The following is a 13,995-nucleotide window of genomic DNA, read 5'->3' on the forward strand; positions in this document are numbered from 1 at the left end:
GAGAAGCAAGGCTAGTTAGTAGTCACATAGGCAATGTCCCAAGCTTCTGACCTTCAGGCTAAACTCCTCTCCAGTAACCTAGCAACAGAAAAGATAGCAGCTCCCTTTAAAAGGGGCTGTTTGGCCCTCCTTGCTCTCTCACTCCTTTGTTCTCTTGCTCTTACTCTCCTCTCCTCTCACTCTCTCTCTTACTCTCTCTTTTTCTCTAGCCTCCCCCCTCTTTTCTACCTTCTCTCTTTCCCCCTGCCTTTCTATAATAAAGCTCTAAAACCATAGACTGTCTCTATTCAGCTGCGCAGACTCTCGCCTGTGTGGGAACCTCTCTTCCCTCTTCCCTCTCTCCCATAACCCCGGGGCTACAGGGTATCTTGAGCGGAAAACATCTGGCAGCCTTCCTGTGTCTGCCTGTCCAGAGCATAGGAGGAACTCTGGCCGGACGTGGGTCCTCCCTCCCCCCTCTTCCCCTGGGCCCCTTTTTAGTTCCCACACCATAGCACACATGTGTAGGTCAAAGGACAACTTGTGAATGTCCCAGGAATTGAACTCAGGTCTTCAGGCTTGGTAGCAATTACCTTCACCCTGTAAACCAGCAGTTCTCAGCCTGTCGGCCATGATCCTTTGGGGGGGGGGGGCCCTTTCACAGGGGTCACATATCAGATGTTCACGTTACGATTCTTAACAGTAGCAACATTACAGTTATGAAGTAGCAACAGAAATCACTTTATGGTTAGGGGCCACCGCAGCTTGAAGAACTGTATTAAAGGGTCACGGCATTAGGAAAGGTGAGACCCACTGCCCTAAACCAGTTCTCTAGCCTCTGACATTTTAAACTTGCTGGTCCTGAGGACAGGCCTCTCACATTCTGAGCAAGCACTCTGTCAGTAAGCTACAACCCAGCCTTTCCACTGAGATGTTTTATAATACTTTTCAAACTTTTAAATTGTGTGTGTGTGTGTGTGTACACCCACCTGAGTGCAATGCCTACAGAGGCCATTAAAGGGCATTAATTGGCCAATTTGTTATTGGCCAAATTAAAAGTAAAAAGGAAGGTTTACTGGGGCAGCTCATGGGCCAGGGAAATTGCCCTGTAGACATGGAGGAGAGAGAGAGAGAGAGAGAGAGACAGACAGACAGACAGAGAGAGAGACAGAAAGACAGAGAGAGAGAGAGCAATTTAGATTATATAGAGAAGATCTGGGGAAGGGGAAACCCAACCCTTGGAGTGAAAAGTTCAGGCATGGAGGGTGCGGTGTGCCAGTCATACCCTGTAACAGGGAGGGACTGAGGGATGCTGGGAGACCCTGGAAGCCAGGTCCGCTTTGATATGTTAAATAGGCACCTCAGAGGCTTGTCCTGGGTCTGAAACCCAATGGGCATGGGATGTCCCTGCAGCTGGAGTGACAGGAGCTTATAAGTCACTTCAGGAGGATGCAGGGGACTGAACCCTGGTCCTCTGTATGAGCAGTACACACTTAACCAGTCAGCCATTACTAACAACCTATTTGTTTATTTTTTATTTTTTATTTTTATTTTTTAAAGAATTATTTATTTTATGTATGTGAGTACACTGTAGCTGTCTTCAGACACACCAGAAGAGGGCATCAGATTCCATTACAGATGGTTGTGAGCCACCATGTGGTTGCTGGGATTTGAACTCAGGACCTTCGCAAGAGCAGTCGGTGCTCTTAACCGCTGAGCCATCTCTCCAGCCCCTATTTTTTAGTTTTTACTATGCCTTTGTGTGTGTGTGTGTGGGGGGGTGTACAGTGGCCAGAGAGGGTGTCAGATTCCTGATTCGGGGTTACAGGGTGGTGACTGCAAGCAGCCTGCCTCAGGTACAGGGAATTGAACTCTGGTTCTCTTCAAGAGAAGCAAGTAATCTCACCTGCTGAGCCAGCTCTTTTATCTATCTATCTATCTATCTATCTATCTATCTATCTATCTATCTATCTATCTATCTATAGACAAGGTTTTATGTTATTAAGATTGGTCTAAAATTCACGGTGTAGCCCAGGCTGGCCTTAAACTTCTAATCATCCTGCTTAATGTAGGGTAATGACTGTGTCTCCACCCACTGGCAGGTGCTTGGCTAATTAATAACAGGCATGATGGGGAGGGTGTGATAGCCTCAGGAATGCCTGGTGCAGAGGTTGGGCACACAGGCATGTCTGAGAGCGTTTCACGAGGTGGGGGAAGGTTCATTACAGGCTAATGCTCTTTTTGTTGTTGTGTTGTTTTGTTAGAGACAGGGTTTCTCTGATCGCTCTGGCTGTTGTGAAATTCTCTCTGTAGACCAGGCTGGTCTCAAACTCAGAGACCACTTGCCTCTGCCTCCCAAGTGCTAGGATCAAAGACATGTGCCACCACGATCAGCTTAAGAGTTTATATCTTAAACCACAATTACGAAGCAGAGAAAACTAGCATGAAATGGCAACAACAGTCTTTGAAACTTCAAAGTATATCCCCCAACCCCCAGTGACATAACTCCTACACATATTCAAATAGGGACCACACATTCAAATGCCTGGGAATATGGGAGGCATGGGGGATACTTCACATTCAAAACAATTTTCGTAGGAAAGACTGGTTTCGCATTATCACACTCTGTTTATAGAGTGGTTGGGATGGAACCCAGGGCCACAAGCTAGGCGACCAACCTAGCTACACTTTCAGGCCCAGTTTTAATGTCAGATGATGGAGGGTGCTGTATTGTGGTGACCCTAGGGTGTAGATGTTTGGGGCAGCCGCTGGCTTCCCTGAAGTAGAGTGAAATAAACCAGTTAAGCTGGATTTGTGCAGCGCTTGGCAGTTCTGGGGAGAACAATACAGGCCGTGGTCCAAGTACCCGTTGTGAAACACAGGCTGTGAACTACACCGAAACTATGTGAGCGCTTCTGTTTGCATGCGATCTGCCGCTTGCCTGGTGGTCCAACTTTAATCCCTGGGACCTACATGGTAGAAAGAGGGAGTTAACTCCCCAAAATTGTCCACTAACCTTCACGATAAAAATATTTTAAAATTATAATGCTGGGCTGTGGTGGTGCACTCCTTTAATCTCTGTACTCTGGAGGCAGAAGCAGGTATCTCTGTGAGTTTTAGACCAGCCTTGTCCACAGAGAGAGTTCCAGGACAGCCAGGGCTACACAGAGAAACCCTGTCTTGAAAGACAAAACAAAACAAACAAACAAACAAAAACAGAGCAAAACAAACTAACCAAAAAAAAAACAAAAAACAAAAAAACAAACAAACAAACAAAAGGGACCGGGCGTGGTGGCGCACGCCTTTAATCCCAGCACTTGGGAGGCAGAGGCAGGCAGATTTCTGAGTTCGAGGCCAGCCTGGTCTACAAAGTGAGGTCCAGGACAGCCAGGGCTATACAGAGAAACCCTGTCTCAAAAAACCAAAAAAAAAAAAAAAAAAAAAAAAAAACAAAAAAAACAAAAAAAAAACCCAAAATAAAATAAAATAAAATAAAATAAAATTATGAGAAAACAAAGATGAACACTATACTTTTCAATATTTTTCAAACAATGTTTCACATTTTTAAATGTATTTCTTTGGTGGGGGCACACCATGCTGCACGTGTGGAGGCCTGGAGGCCAGAAGACAGCTTTCAGGAGCCAATTCTCCTTCTACAGTTGTAATATCCAAAATGAATTCAAGACCACTCGGTACCTTCCCCCTTCGAAAAGAACTTTCCAACTGTACTAGCAGGCAAAGTGCAGAGCCAGATAAGAAAACTGGGTGACTAAACAAATGTAAAAACATAGTTTTAGCGGTCAAAATGATTAAGCTTGCAGCTACCAAAATAATATTAGCTGTTCTCAGAGAAATAACCGTAACAAGATTAGCAATTCTCCTGTCCCCCCGCCCCACACTGAATTCTGACAAAGACCACAAGCCACCCTGACCTTGTTGTGAGAGTTCCCTGACATTAGTAGCTGTGACGTTAATAGCTGATCCATAGCTGGGCATGGTGGTGCGTGCCTTTAATCCCAGCACTCGAGAGGCAGAGGCAGGCAGATTTCTGAGTTCAAGGCCAGCCTGGTCTACAGAGTGAGTTCCAGGACAGCCAGAGCTATACAGGAAAAAAAAAAAAAAAAACATCATGGGGGCAAGCAAAGTGAGTCACTAGGCAGAAGGGTTACTTAATCACTATACAAACAAACGAATGCCTGAAAGGGTTACTTGCTACACCAATGAAAACCCTGTTACCCAAATCTGCCCCTTACAAAGGTATAAAAAGTGTGTTCTTTCTCTGTTCTGGGTCTCTCCTCTGGCCTGCGTGCTGAGAGAGGAGTCCCCAACATGTTGGAATAATAAAAATCCTCATGCAGTTTGCGGTGATGGTGGTGGTCTCTGTGGTCTTTGTGAGTGAGGGTCTTTTGAGGAACTACAACATACGTGGGTTCTGGAGACGGAACTCAAGCCATTAGGCTTGTGCTATAAGCCATCCTGCCCGCCAACCTATGTCTTATTATTTTTTTTTTTTTTTATAAATCTCATTCATCAGGGACTGGGTCTGTGGCTCAGTTGGTCAAATTTCAGCCTAGTATGATGGAAATTCTGGATTCAATTATTCTATGTCTACAGAATGCTAAATAACTGGGTGTGGTGGCCCATGGCATCAATCCCCATACTCAGAGGGCAAAGACAGGAGGCTCGGAAACTCAAGGGCATTCATGACTATATAGTAAGTTTGAAACCAGCATGGGATACCCTGGCTCAACAAACCATCAGAAAATAATCTAGAGAACATGACAGGGACTTGGGATAGGGGAGGTACCCAAGAATCGATGGGGGTGACCTTAGCTGAGACTCATAGCAGTGGGGATATGGAACCTGAAAGAAGACACCTCCTGTAGTCAGGCAGGAACCGCAGTGGGGCAATAAGGACATCAACCCATCCAAAATTTATCCTGTCTACAAGAAATGCAGGGACAGGAGATGGAGCAGAGACTGAGGGAATGGGCCAACTGTCTTAGTTGGGGTTTCTATTCTTGGACAAACATCATGACCAAGAAGCAAGTTGGGGAGGAAAGGGTTTATTCGGCTTACACTTCCATACTGCTGTTCATCACCAAAGGAAGTCAGGACTGGAACTCAAGCAGGTCAGAAAGCAGGAGCTGATGCAGAGGCCATGGAGGGATGTTCCTTACTGGCTTGCTTCCCCTGGCTTGCTCTCTTATAGAACCAAGACTACCCAGAGATGACATCACCCACAAGGGGACCTCCCCCCTTGGTCACTAATTGAGAAAATGCCTTGCTGCTGGATCTCGTGGAGGCATTTCCCCAACTGAAGTTCCTTTCTCTGTGATAACTCCAGCTGTGTCAAGTTGACACAAAACACCAACCAATAACCAACCCAACTTGAGACCCATCCCATAGGCAAGCACCAATCCCTGACACTATTAATGATACTGTTATGCTTACAGACAGGAGCCTAGCATGGCTGTCCTCTGAGAGGCTCCACCCAGCAGCTGACTCAGATGGATGTGGAGACCCACAGTCAAACAGTGGATGGAGCTTGGGGATTCTTTTTTTTTTTTTTTTTTTTTTTTTTTTTGGTTTTTCAAGACAAGGTTTCTCTGTGTAGCCCTGGCTGTCCTGGAACTCACTCTGTAGACCAGGCTGGCCTCGAACTCAGAAATCTGCCTACCTCTGCCTCCCAAGTGCTAGGATTAAAGGCGTGCAACACCACGCCCAGCGGAGCTTGGGGATCCTTACGGAAGAATAGAGGGAAGGATTGTAGGCTCCAAAGGGATAGGAACTTCACAGGAAAACCAACAGAGTCAACAAACTTGGACCCTTTGGGCTCTCAGAGACTGAACCAACAGCTACCAACCATACACAGGCTGGACCTAGGCCTCCCTGAAGATATGCAGCAGATGTATAGTTCAGTCTTCATGAGAGTCCTAAACAGTTGGAGTGTGAGCTACCCCGAAAGCTGTTGCCTGTCTGTGAGATATGTTCTTCTAGCTGGGCTGCCTTGTCTGGCCTCAGTGAGAGAGGATATGCCTCGTCCTGCAGAGACCTGATGTGCCCGAGTGGGGAATACCCAGGACGACCTCCGCTGTCTCAGAGGCAAGGGGCAGGGGGAAAGATTGTTGGAGAGGGTGACCAGGAGGAGGGGCAGTGAGCAGAATGTAAAGTGAAGAAATAAAAATAAAATAAAGAAAAAAAAAACAGAAAATGACAGAAGAAAAGACATTAAAAAACAAAAACAACAATAATAACAACAACAACACCAAAAAACCACAACAAAACCCTGCCGGGTAAGGTAGCACATGCCTTTAATTCCAGAACTCAGGAGGCAGAGGTAGGAGGATCTCTCTGAGTTCGAGGCCAGCCTGGTCTACAGAGCAAGTCCAGGACAGCCAAGGCTGGTTACTGAGAAACCCTGTCTTAAAAAACCAAACCAAGGGCTGGTGAGATGGCTCAGTGGGTAAGAGCACCCGACTGCTCTTCGGAAGGTCCGGAGTTCAAATCCCAGCAACCACATGGTGGCGCACAACCATCTCGTAACGAGATCTGACTCCCTCTTCTGGAGTGTCTGAAAACAGCTACAGTGTACTTACATATAATAAATGAATAAATCTTAAAAAAAAAAAAACCAAAGCAAAATAAAAAACAAACCTTTTTATTTTTATTATATATATATATTTTTAGAGACAGGATTTCTCTACAGAGACCTGTCCTGAACTCATTCTGTAGACCAGGCTGGCCTTGAACTCACAGCCTCTGCCTCTCGAGTACTGGGATTAAAGACTTTATGTTTCAGGTCTGGAGAGGTGGCTCTGAGGTTAAGAACACTTGCTAGAGGGGCTGGAGCGATGACTCAGAGGTTAAAAACACTGGCTGCTCTTCCAGAGGACCTGAGTTCAATTCCCAGCAACCACATGGTGGTTCACAACCATCTGTAATGGGATTCGATGCCCTCTTCTGGTGTGTCTGAAGACAGCAACAGTGTACTCATATGCATAAAATAAATAAATCTTAAAAAAAGAAAGAAAGGGGCTGGTGAGATGGTTCAGTGGGTAAGAGCACCCGACTGCTCTTCCGAAGGTCCGGAGTTCAAATCCCAGCAACCACATGGTGGCTCACAACCATCCGTAATGAAATCTGACTCCATCTTCTGGAGTGTCTGAAGACAGCAACAGTGTACTTACATATAATAAATTAATAAATAAAATCTTAAAAAAAAAAAGAAAGAAAGAAAAGAACACTTGTTACTCTTCCAGAGGACCAGAGTTCATCCCAGAGCTCATGTGGTGGCTCACAACTATTCCAGGGTGATTGCCATCCTCCTGCCTCAATCCCTTGAGCATGGGGACTACAGGTGTGAATCACTAAGCTGTTGGCTGGTTGATGCCTGTGTGAACAAATCCACTTGGCTCTCCCGAAGGCTTGATTCTGATGACCAGCTGAAATATAGTAAGTACATTTTCATCTCTTGTGGACCAATGGAGCCTATGCTCTTGATCCCGGACCTGCACTGGCCTCTCCCGACAACTCAGGATCACCCCTCAGGCCACACGGGAGGGGGCTCGCCTCCATCAGGTCTCATGGCTAGCTTTTCTTCAGGGGTTAGCTTTTTTACTTTTTCTTTTTGTTGAGATAAGATCTCAACCTTGCTGACTGGCACGGGGACCAGGCTGGCCTGTCTGTCTCTGCCTCCTGAGTGTTGGGGATAAAGGTGGGCACCGCCATGCCTAGTTTTTTAGGGACTCACTTCAAATCCCTGGAATTTGCTTCAACCCAGGCTGATCTTGGTAATCCTCTTGTTACCACACCTGGGCTTCTGTGGAGTCTCTTACACACTGTGCTTGTTTGGTGTGTGTGTGTGTGTGTGTGTGTGTGTGTGTGTGTGTGTTTAGCTGTATGACCAGGGTTCTTTGGGCTTACACTTATGACAGATCCTGGGGAAGAGGTGAGCTCTCATATCCTTTATCATAAGCACAAAGCACAGACACCCGGGCCATCCATCGTGGATGATGGAGTCTCCTGACTCTCAGAACTGGCCTGCTTCCTCCAAGAAGACCACGCCTCCAAAACCTCCCCAAACAGCACCACCAACTTGGGACCAAATGCTCAAATGTACAAGCTTACAGGGACACCCTCAGACAAAGCACCATAGGAGGGCACGTTGAGGCTGGAGGTCAATGCCTGCTGTCTTCCTTGACCTGGAGCACGCTAATCCCACTAGACTGGCTGGCCAGCAAGCCCCGGGGACATTCCTGCCCCATCTAGCATTGGGGTTATAGGCGTGCTGGGGTTGCAGCTCAGGTCCTCCTGCTTGTGTGGCTGTCAACTGAGCCATCTCCCCAGCCCCTATATATGGTTATTGTCCCCATGTACGTAAGGAATGTCCCCATGAATGTAAACCCACTCACTGCACAGTCCCGGGAGACATCTTTCTGATTCCCCAAGAGTCTTACTAAAGCCATTAGGTAGGATGTAAGCCTGACTTGATAGAATGTGTAGGTAACACAATTCTGGGCAAATGCAAAAGGTTGGGGGGGGCGTGGCAGGGAAAGATGGGAGGATTCTGCACCTGTCACTTCTGGGACATCGGATTCACCCGTGATGTCTGTTGTTCTGGCCTTGACAATTCCAGTGCTTCAGGCTGGATTCTGCCTGCTTCTTAGACATGATCGTTGTGTGGTTTCTTTTCCCCTAGATTTCTTGTACTGATCGTACAGCACCTTTGACGATCCTGCTGAAGTCTATTAAAGCTGCACATAAGGATGTAAAGGACTATGGGACTGGAGAGACGATGGCCCAGTGGTTAGAGCACCGGTTGCTCTTGTAGAGGACCTGGGTTCAGTTCCCAGCACCTGTGTTGGACACCCTCTTCTGACCTCCTAGGGTGCCAGGCACACATGTGGTATACAGACACACTTGCAGGCAAAACAGTCATGCACATTTAAAAAAATGTATTTTTAAAAACGATAAGGTGTGGTGGTTTGACTATGCTTGGCCCAGGGAGTGGCACTATTAGAAGGTGTGGCCTTGTTGAAGGAAGTGTGTCACTGTGGGGGTGGGCTTTGAGAACCTCCTCCTAGCTGTCTGAAAACAGTCTGCTCCCGGCTTCTGTTTGATGAAGATAGAGAACTCTTGGCTCCTACAGCACCAGGCCTTCCTGGATGCTACCTTGCTTCCTGCCATGATGATAAGGGACTGAATCTCTGAACTTGTAAGTCAGCCTCAATTAAATATTGTCCTTATAAGAGTTGCTTTGGTCATGGTGTCTCTTCACAGCAATGTAACCCTAGCTAAGGCATAGCATTTTGCTATATAGCCCAGACTGTCCTAGAACTCACTAGGTAGCCCAAGCTGGCCTGGAACCTGTGGTAATCCTCTCACCCAAGTCTACCAAATTGTAGGAATTATGGTGTGAGCCATCATGATGGGCAGATCGGGGCCTTTATGAAAGAGCCCCTGAAACCCGGGATGGTGGTGCACGCCTGCAATGGAAGAACTTGGGAAGATGAAGGCAGGCGGATCAGGGTCACAGGGAAGGAGCATCCATGAACTAGAAAGTGTTCCCACTGCACACACAGCAAACATGCTGGTCCCCTGATCTTGGGCTCCCTAGATCCCCAGATGGTAAGACATATATCCCAGTGCTTAGCACATTTGATCAGTGCCCACATGGGCAGGGCACTCCTCTTGTTTTCCTATGGACGCCCCTTGCCCTCTTTCCATCTGATTCTTCTCCACCCTTTCTTGACAAGGCTCTCATTGGTGCAGACCAAGGCTCTCATTGGTGCAGACCAAGGCTTCTTATTGGTGCAGACTGCCCCCTGACACCATCCATGTATTCTTGGGCTCATCTCTTCTGTACTCTCACCACCGTTGCCCCCCACCCCCACGAAGGCTTTCTTCCAAGGCAGCCTTGTCAGGGCTTAAGGTCCCCACCCCGCCATCTGTCTGCAAAGCAGTAGATGCTAAGCTCTAACACAGCTTCAGGGCCTCTGCCCTCTCCCTGGTCCTCCTTCTCCCTCCTCCCCCCCTCCCAGAAGAGGACATGGTTTCCTCTGGTCTCCTCGTTGATCCCATCCGGTCCTGAGCTGAAATCCCAGCCTTTGCACCTCTGAGATGCTTGTGTTGGGATGAAGGATCCAACTGCACGGAACTCATGCGCAGACCCGCTCTTGATGGCTATTTGGCTATTTCCCTTGGAAATGATAAGCCCGAAGTCACCTCTGCTCTCCTCTGTCACCCCCACCCCCACCCCACATCAGGAAACATGTTAAATCAGCCTCAAAATTTAATCTCAAAGCTGAATGTCATGGAGGGTCTGTATGATCTTATCATTTCAGAGGCTGAGGGAGAAGGGCTGAAAGTTGAAGACCAACCTGGACCAGTGAAGACACAGTGAGATCCTGTCTCAAATAAATAAATAAATATTAAAAAGACAAAGAAAACCGTTCTTGGATGTGCTGTCTCTGTCTCTTACCATCTCCATTGCTAACCCTCTGTCTAAACATCGGCCTTCTCTGCCATGTGTTTGGGAATCTGGTCACATGACCTTGCAGCAGCAAGCCCCAAGTGTCAAAGGTGAGGCATTAGGACCAAGGGTCTTGAGGGGTGAGCTCATCCCCTCAAGTCTCCCAAGGTATGGCCACCACAGTACTCAGCCAGGCTTGTTCTCGAAACACCCAAAGAACGTACTTTCACAGAAAGGCTGTGAAGGAAGGTTCTGGAAGGGAGGTCAGAGCAGCCTGAGAGAAACAGCACCACCTCCATTGGTGAGAAGATGGGTCAGGGGTTGTTGCCCTGTGGTGGGGAGAGAGCTGAGGCTGAAGAGAATCAAACTGTGAAGAATGAGGACTCCAGTGGGATCGGTCAGGTAAGGGTCTCTGTGACTGAGGAGACCACGGGCTTGATTCCAGGCCACAAAAGCCCCTCACCTGGGACTGGAGAAATGGTTCAGTGGTTAAGAGCACTTGCTGTTCTTGCAAAGAACCAGTTTGGTTCCCGCTACTCACCCCTGTCTGTACTCCAGTTCCAGGGTATCTAGCGCCCTCTTTTGGCCTCCTCGGGCCCTGCATGGGACATGGACAACAGGAGGTACCATGTTTGGTTGTTGGTCTTAATGACTTTGCAAAGCTGTTGTGTCTCCAAGAAGAAAACAAACACTTATGCAGGTCTCTCTCTCTCTCACTTTCTTTTTCTTTTTTCCTTCCTTCCTGCCTTCCTGCCTTCCTGCCTTCCTCCCTTCCTCCCTCCCTCTCTCTCTCCCTTCCTTCCTTCCTTCCTTCCTTCCTTCCTTCCTTCCTTCCTTCCTTCCTCTCTCCTTCCCTTCCTCCCTCCCTCCCTTCTTTCCTTCCTTTCTTCCTTCCTCCTGCTCTTTCTAAAAATGCACTTTAGTGGCATCTAAACGTGGGCAGAGTGGATGTACTGAGATTGGGGTACCGAGGAAGAGTGAGGTGTTAGACTGTCCTTTCCTTGAAAACAGAGAAATATGGGCTCTGCTGGACAGCTGTACGGAGGCCCTGGCAGAGAGGCCAGCATATGGGCCAGGTTGCTGGGCACCACTCTCAGTTCTTGGCAAGGTCTGAAGGTGGCAGCCATAGGTGTTGCCAGCTGAGCTCCTGGGCCTCCTTGAAGCTGTTGGTGAAACAGGCACAGGTCACCTTCCCAGGCTGCTGGAAGAGCATGAAGCCAAAGCCACACAGGCAGGCCTGAAGTCTGTTGTTGCTGTCTTCCTAAACTGCCCTTTGACCTGGTTGCATCAAACTGGGCACCTTGGTTAAGGCCCAGCAGAACTTCTACTCTCCCTGCCCTGGGCAGGCCTGGGGCACAGCAGATCCCCTCTTGTTTACAGGCAACGTGCCAATGGAGAACAGCATTGGATTATTTATGTTGGCCAGCCCCTAAGGTGAGGCCGCCTGCCATAGTTGACTTTCTATTGCTCTGATAAACATCATGACCAAATCAACCTGGGGAGGAAAGGGTTTATTTCAATCCTTCATAAACGGAAATCAAGGGCTGGTGAGATGGCTCAGCAGTTAAGAGCACTGACTGTTCTTCTGAAGGTCCTGAGTTCAAATTCCAGCAACCACATGATGGCTCACAACCATCAGTACAGCTAAAGTATACTGATATACATAAAATAAATAAAATAAATATTTAAAAAAATTAAAGCTACCAACAGTTCAATAAAGGGAAGTCAAGGCAGGAACCTGGAGGCAGGAGCTGATGCAGAGGTCGTGGAGTGTGCTGCTTCCTGGCTGGCTCCTCATGGCTTACTCAGTCTGCTTTCTTCTCATTGCTTTTTCTTTGTTTTGTTTTGATAGAGAGTCTCTCTGTGTAGCCCTGTCTGTCTTAGAGCTCACTCTGTAGAACAGGCTGGCCTTGAACTCAGAAATCCACCTGCCTCTGCCTCCCAAGAGCTGGGACTGAAGGCGGATGGCACTGCTCACAGTGGGCGGGGTCCTTCCACACCAATCCCTAATCATGAAAATGTCACCCAGGCTTGCCCACAGGCTCTCCCCAGATGACTCCAGCTTGTGTCAAGTTGACAAAAGCCAACTGCAAAGTTTCCTGTTTGGTTTTTTGAGACAGGGTCTTACTGTAGCCTAGGCTGCTTTTGCGTTTAAAGTGGTCCCCTTTTGTCAGCCTCCCCGAGTGCTGCATAGGCTTCCGTGTTCTCCCCCACCCTCGCCATCCCCTCTCCCCAGCTTCTCTCATTTCTTTTGTTGTGTATAGGACAGAGGGCAACCTCAGATATAGTCTCTCTGGAGTCACCCACTTCTGTTATGAGACACAGTCTTCCTCCAGGGACCTGGGGCTCATCAGTTAAGCAAGGCTGGTCAGCAAGCCCCAGGGATCTGCCTGCGTTTCTAAGCAAGGGTCACCACAGCCCTTTTTTGTTTGTTTGTTTGTTTGTTTTTGTTTTTTCTGCATCTTCTGCTTTTTATTGCATTGTGTTGAGATTCCTGTGCTTGAGGAAAGCTCTTGGAGTCTGCATCATCTCAGGTCCCAGTAAGGCTGCCTCCCTTATGGTGTAATGTGGAGCCAGGAAGCTGGCGGGCTAGAGATGGATGCTTTCTTGGATGAAGTTCCTGGATAGTGCCAGCAGGGGTCGCTGTGGAGCTGTACTGGGGGCCTCTTTGTCAGGGAAGAGGTGGCAGTCTCCTTGTGATGCTCCCCGCTCGCTCGATGCCCACACCCCCCGTGGCTCTCAGCTTGATCTCGCCAGGGGGAGCTGACCCAGTTGCTCTGCCTCTCACTAAGAAGGCTGACTACTTGTAGAACACAGGACAAAAGCCCAGGCATCGTCCCTGCACAGGCCTAAAACCAGGAGTCGCCTGCACCCCCCCCCCCCTATTCCTTCAGCATCCCCGGTCCGTGGGGGGTGATGGTGCACGTCCTCTCTAGAAGGTAGGGATCAGGGAGAGTTCTCAATAGCAGGTTCCAGGATAGCTCCAGATTTCCACCCACGCCATTCTCAAGACTTGTGTGGGGAGGCCTTTTCGGAGATGACGCTCTATCTTGACCTGCTGACACTCCACCAACCAGCTCTGGCTGGACCTCAGGGATCAGGAGGCTCAGAGGCTCCCGGCCTTTTCTTGTTGCCATGGTACACCCCCCACCCTTCTCCATCTCCTCCCAGTGTCTCTCACGGGATTCCTGCTCAGCGGCTCAGTTTGTCCTCGGCTCTCCTGGTTCTCAGAGTCTGGCCAGCCCGCCCCGTTCCGAACACCTTTCTTGCACCCCGCCCCCATGCTCCTCCCACTGTCTTGCAAGGCCGACTTTTGCTTAAAGGAATTAACATTGTGTCTTGCTTTGTAGTCCTTCTTCCTCGGCCTCTCCAGTGTTGGGAGCATCACCACACCGGGCTTCCTATTTTCAAATGGAAGCTCTGAAAGATTTGCTCTCTTGCCCAGAGTCACACAGCAGCGCCGCCGACTGAGTGTGAACTCGGAGGCCACCAGTCTGGCATGCTCTCTCTCTGGAAAGGCCTGGCCTGCGCTGCCCTCTCAG

Source organism: Mus musculus, chromosome 11, assembly GCF_000001635.26.
Source record: "Mus musculus strain C57BL/6J chromosome 11, GRCm38.p6 C57BL/6J".
Lineage (NCBI taxonomy): Eukaryota > Metazoa > Chordata > Mammalia > Rodentia > Muridae > Mus > Mus musculus.